Source organism: Orycteropus afer, unplaced genomic scaffold (assembly GCF_000298275.1).
Source record: "Orycteropus afer afer isolate SDZICR_OR568_19922 unplaced genomic scaffold, OryAfe1.0 scaffold00272, whole genome shotgun sequence".
In the NCBI taxonomy this organism is placed as follows: domain Eukaryota; kingdom Metazoa; phylum Chordata; class Mammalia; order Tubulidentata; family Orycteropodidae; genus Orycteropus; species Orycteropus afer.
Window position 1 is genome coordinate 1,015,275 of NW_006921859.1, and position 6,180 is coordinate 1,021,454.

Here is a 6,180-nt window from a genome sequence, read left to right on the forward strand (position 1 = left end):
TTGAACCGCCAGCCTTCTGATTAGCAGTCAAGTGCTTTAGCCACTATGCTACCAGAGGTCCTATAGTAGATCATATGGTTATCTGATTCAAAATGGCCCAAACCTGTCTATTTCAGCTCATTAGTGCCTACAGTATCAATCTTTATGCATTCTATTTCATTTTTGACAACTTCTAATTTTCCCAGATTTGAACATTGTGCATTCCATGTTCTGATTATCAATGGATATTTTCAGCTGTTTCTTCTCATATTGAGTGTTGCCACTTCAGTAAATGGAGGTCCCGAAAGCTCTTCTTTATCCATATTATTATGGTAGGCTCTACTCTGATGAGGTAGCTCTTTCCCAGTCGTATTTTGAGTGCCTTCTGACCTGAGGGACTCATCTTCCTGCACTGTATTGGACAATGTTTCAGGGCTATTCATAAAATTTTCCAGTGATACATTAGACAGTGTTTCACTACTATTCATAAGGTTTTCAGTGGCCAATTCTTTGAGAAATGAATGGCCTCTTCCTTCTTCTGAGCCTGTCTCAGTCTGGAAGTGCCACCAGAACTGCCATGGATACCCCTGCTGGCACAGCCTCCAGCGTCACAGCAACATGCAGGCCACCACAGTACGGCAAACCAACAGACAAGTTTGTCTCCCTTAGCTGTTCCAACTGCTCTGCTTACTTCCTGGGCTGCCCCCTACCTCTTCCTGCCGGCCCTGTCTGCTGCTGTTCCCTGCCTCCTGGGGGCTGTCCCCCACCTGCCTTACCTGTTCCAGCTGCTAGCCCATCTATCTTTGGTCTTGGGTATATTCTTGTTTCCCTACCCCCACCTGATCTCACCTGCCGATGCATTTACTCAGCCTAGTGTTTGCTGCCACTGATAATACAGTATTGTGCTCCATTGGGTTTTCAATGGCTGATTCTGGAAGTTCACCAGGCTTTTCTTCTGAGGCACCTCTGAGTGGACTCAAACCTCCAGCTTTACTGAACACACCCCAACCGACCAAATCAGAAATTCTGGAGCCTCATCTGCTATCTGTATTTTAACAAATCCTCCAGGAGATCCTGATACTGGCTAGAGTTTGAGAACCACTGGTAGCGTAGTGCCTAAGGCACTTGACTGCTAACCAGAAGGCTGGAGGTTCAAACCCACAAGCCACTCCTCAGAAGGAAGATTGGGCAATCTACTTCCGTAGTAATACTGCCTTGGAAACCCAAGAAGGGGGTTGCTATGAGTCAGGTCCGACTCGACTGCACGTAACAACAACAACAACAGCCTTGACACCAACTAGGAAGGTTGGAGTCCTATCCTAATTCTCTGCCTTTACTTTACCCCATGCTTTTGGAAAAGTGGCAGATTTTCCAAAGATGGTCACAGCTGCAACCATTGTAACCCCCAGCATGAAAGGAACCTTTCTTGCCCTTTCAGGGATGTGAATTCCTACCAGCAGATGAGTATCTCCTTTCACTGGGATGTTTCAATTATACAGCACTCTGGGAGGAGTTCGGGGAATCAGATATTAACGAGACCTTGAAATACATTCTTCCAAATGGATGCCTAGTCTTTATTTAAATAGAAAGCTTTTCTGGCTAAATTTGGTGGCTCATTTGTAGGAGAACCAGTAAAAACCTGACTTCTGGGAGTCTCAATGATTTAAGCCATGTTAATATTAGCTGCTGGTTGAATCACAGGAAGAAAATCGACAGATTCATTCTCTTGGGGGCAGAGAGGAGAGAGAGCTCCCAGCTGAGCCAAGAATTTGCAAGCGTCTGGGTGATTAATGGCGTCAAATTTCAGTGCCCTCTTTGGCAGCCCATCCAGTGGCTTCAGGGAGCTGAGATGCACCGGGATTATTTAGTGGATGGAGAAGCTCCTGCGGTTGGGGACAGAATGCAGGGGAGTCAGGGAGGAGACAAAGGCTAAAGAAACCATCTCTTTCCTTTCCCAGACGAGCCGCGAGCCAGCAGCCTCATACGTCATGAAAAAATGATGACTTGACTTCATTAAAGTCTTGTCATCTTTCCCTTGCTGACAGCTTGAAAAGAGTGCTCATGCCTGAGCAGAATGGGATTCCAGAGGCCACTGGGGGCACAGAAATTACCGACTGAACTTTCCGAAAGAAAAATCTTTTTGCCCATGTTAAGTAAATGCTGATTATGAAAATGAAGGCAAGCTGGGGAGATTTCCTCCCAATTCAGGCAATCCTAGAGCCCTTAGGGCAGCTAAAATGGATTTACATACATACAGCTCAAGGGCTGCATCAGACCCCTCCCTGCCTTTGGGCAGGGTGGTACCCCAGCTTTCTGAAACCTGACCTGGTCCTGTCTTGCCGGTTTCAATCTGATTTTCCTCCATTCCAATATGTTTGCTCCAGCCCCGGCTGTTCAGCCATTAATATTTGTTATTATTATTATTATTGTTAGCTGTCAATGAAGTGAGTCAGCCCCCAACTCATGGTGACCACATGCACAATGGAATGAAAGTCCGCCTAGCCCTGCATCATCCCCATGAGAGGTTGCAGACAGGACCATTGTGGACCACAGGCTTTTCACTGGCTGATTTTTGGAAGCAGATTGCCAGGCCTTTCTTTCTAGTCTATCTCAGTCTGGCAGCTCTGCTGAAACCTATTCAACATCATAACAGAGTGGTGGTGGCTGCACAGGAGGTATACTGGCTGAGACTCAAACCTGGGTCCTTGCAAGGAAGGTGAGAATTCTACCCTTAAACCACCAATGATTCTGATATCTACTAAGCATACCTAAAATGTGCCAAGCCCAATGACAGGCACATCTGCACATGTGACTCCATTTGATGCCTTCTTTGAAGGTGCTATTATTAACCCCATTTTATAGAAACAGGGACTAAGGGAGAAGGACACTGGGTAAATTTCTCAAGGTAATCTAGTGTGGGACCAGGTCTGGAATCCAAGCCTGTCTGACTCTGGTGGGTCTTCAGGTTTCTCAGGCACAGAAGGAAACTTAGGGCAGGCTATTTCACCCTTGCACTGTACCCTGGAGAGATCCAGTGCCTTGCTGACATTTGTTAAAGAAAAAATTGCACAGGGCAATGTTAAAACAGGTAAGGACAATGTTATTTTAAAAAAGATTATAGTAAGAAGAGGGGAAGAGTCCAAAGGATTACAGTGAGAAGAGAAGAGGTGCAAATGGCTAATATGCTCCAATGCTAACTGGAAGGCTGGTGACTCAAGTCTGCCCAGAGGCCTGGGAATAAAGGCCTGGCAATCTACTTCTGAAAAATCAGTACCTGGAAACCTATGAATCACAGTTCTACTCCGACACACAGGGAGTTTCCTGAAATGGAATCAACTTGAAAGCAACTGGTTAAGACGGAAAGAAGGGTTAAGGGAAAAAGGACAAAGAGCCATTGAAATGGGTGGGAGGGGGACCATTGCAAAGGAGAGAGAGACTAGCACTGAGTTCCTACTCCACTGAAGCAGAAATCAGGAAGGGTTTTAAAGGCTGATGTAAGGTAGTGGAAAAATACTGAAATACTGAATTCAGATCATTAGTGTCAGGTTAAGCATCAAGGTGGGTCTATTACATGGAATTATCTTTTGAGTTTCCTGTTAAGGGTAGATTAAACATCTTCCACCTGAATTAGTAACACCCGGGGTGAGAGGGAGGTCAGGGACCTAGAGTCAGGAAGAAGCTTGCCCAAAGTTTAATGGCACTCACGGGAAAGTCATTTTGGTCATCTGTTTTCCAGAACACAAAAGTGTGGGGAGACTCCCAGGATCACAGGGCTTAGACAAAATGAATTTCGTGAAGTCTGCTGAGCTGATGAATTGGGGAATCAAAACAATCCAAATCTTCTGACTCATGGCCTTTGATCTCATTCATCCATCCTTCCATCTATTCATTCATTCAACAACTTAAAAGAATAAACTAGTATTTTGCCTTAAATTCTATAAAGCTTTCTCTTTTTGAAAACAATACAATAATGCATATGATGGAAAATAAATTGAATGATATCAGAAGACTTATAAGGAGCAGTCCCTTGACCCACAACCTAATTGCCTCAGAGATGATCATTTTAAACTCTTAGATATTAATTCTGATATTTCTTTTAATTCTGTATCTCCACATTTATGTCAATAATTCTGTTTCTTGATTTGTGAGAGGGGAGAATTTAACTCTTTTATAGAAGCAATCCCCCACTCATTCCCAATCTTATCATCCTAATAGAGTTCTATCAGTTTTGTTTGTTTGATTTGTTTTTATGTAAATAAGTGAGTAGAATTCACTAAAATTATATTTTCTTTTTTGAACAAGTTTTGCTTTTCATTAGAGTTATTAATTGCCTCATTACTCTATTTGCTTATTTTTCTACATATATGTCTTAAAAATTCTCCAACAATCAATCAGATCTATCATCCACCATCATTAGATTTTACCAAAAAAAAAAAAAAAAATCGCACTGCCATCGAGTCAGATCCAACTCATAGCGACTCCTCCTTGGGTTTCCAAGGCAGTATCACTATGGAAGTAGATTGCGCAACCTTCCTTCCCAGGAGTGGCTGGTGAGTTTGAACTGCCAGCCTTCTGGTTAGCAGGCAAGTGCCTTAGGCACTAAGCCACCGGGAACTCCATTATATCACTTATTTTATTATTTCCCCCATTTTTATTCCTGGAGACCTCCATTGTTCTTCCACTTGGACTTGTGAATTGTACATATTAATCCCTCCAGCTACTGCACAACTATCCTCCAGGGGCTCCCTCCCCACATGGGTTGGAGCCATCATTTCTTGATCTTTTGTCCTCCTCATCCTCCTCTTTCTTGGACTATTCCTGAATTTTGCTGGAGGACATCTTTCAGCAGCTTTTTACAGAAAGGTTCATGAAAGTTACTTTTTTTCCTGAGTCTTTTATGTCTGGAAATATTTTTTATTTAATTCTCACATGATTTCTAGTTTGGTTAAATGTAAATTTCAAGGCAAAAACACATTTTCTTACATGCCTCTGAGTGTACAAATTCAATACTACTCTTAAGTTTTCTTCTGATCCTTGCATTATCTCCGTCTTTGTTTTTTTTAGTTATTTTTTTTTTTCTATTTTGATTGATGTTGTTTTAGTCTTTCTATTTTATATTGGGGTCTTTTTTTCAAATGCCTAATAATTCTTTGTTGTCTATTCAAGAAATAGGAGCTCTTGTGGCGTAGTGCCTAAGGCATTTGACTGCTAACCAGAAGGCTGGCGATTCAAACCCACGAGCCACTCCTCCGAAGGAATATGAGGCAATCTACTTCTGTAAGTGACACAGCCTAGGAAACCAAAGGAGGGGTCGCTATGAGTAGAAATTGACTCGATGGCATATTGCAACAGCAACAACATTCATGAAATAGGCATTAAAAAATAATTGAAATCTCTGTGTGTGGGGCTAGGGTGGATTATCAAATGCTGAGTTTTATTTTACAGTGATAAGACTCTTGACTGTTTTAACTGGAGATTCTCAAGTATAAAGTCTTTTCTTTGGGTCTTCTCCATTTGCCCAGAAAAGAATCTTTCAATCTCTTATGTGTCAGATGTAGTCCTGGTTTCCAGGACTTGGACATGAGGTATGAGAGGGAGACTAGAGAACACTTTCTGTGTGTAGGCTTTTATTTATTTATTTATTTAAAATTTTTATTGTGATTTGGGTGAAAGTTTACAGAGCAAATTCATTTTCCATACAGCAGTTCATACATATTTTGTTTCATGACATTGACTGCAATTCCCCACAATGTAACAGCTCTCTTTCCTCTTCCTCCCCATACTTACCTCTCCCCTGTGTCCTTTCCCTGAGTTGCCTCCCTGTGCAAACACTGCCCTTGTGTTCTCCCATGATTGATCGATCTTCCAAGGAATGTATCTACCTGATGTAAATGTTCACCTCATATGCCTGTCTATTTTTTTTGTCTGGAAACCACAGGAGTGAGTTCAGTTCCAGACCTGAAGAGTAACTAGGGGCCATAGTTTCAGTGGTCTCACCAGGCTCTATCAGACCAGTAAACTCATCCATTTTTTTTTTTTTTTAATTTTTTTTTTTTTTTTTGGGTGAAGATTTACAGAGCAAATTCACTTTCCGTACAGCAGTTCATATATACTTTGTCTCATGTCATTAACCACAGTTTACCACAATGCAACAGCTCCCCTCCCACTTCCTCCCCATAGTTACCTCTTCCCAGTGACCAT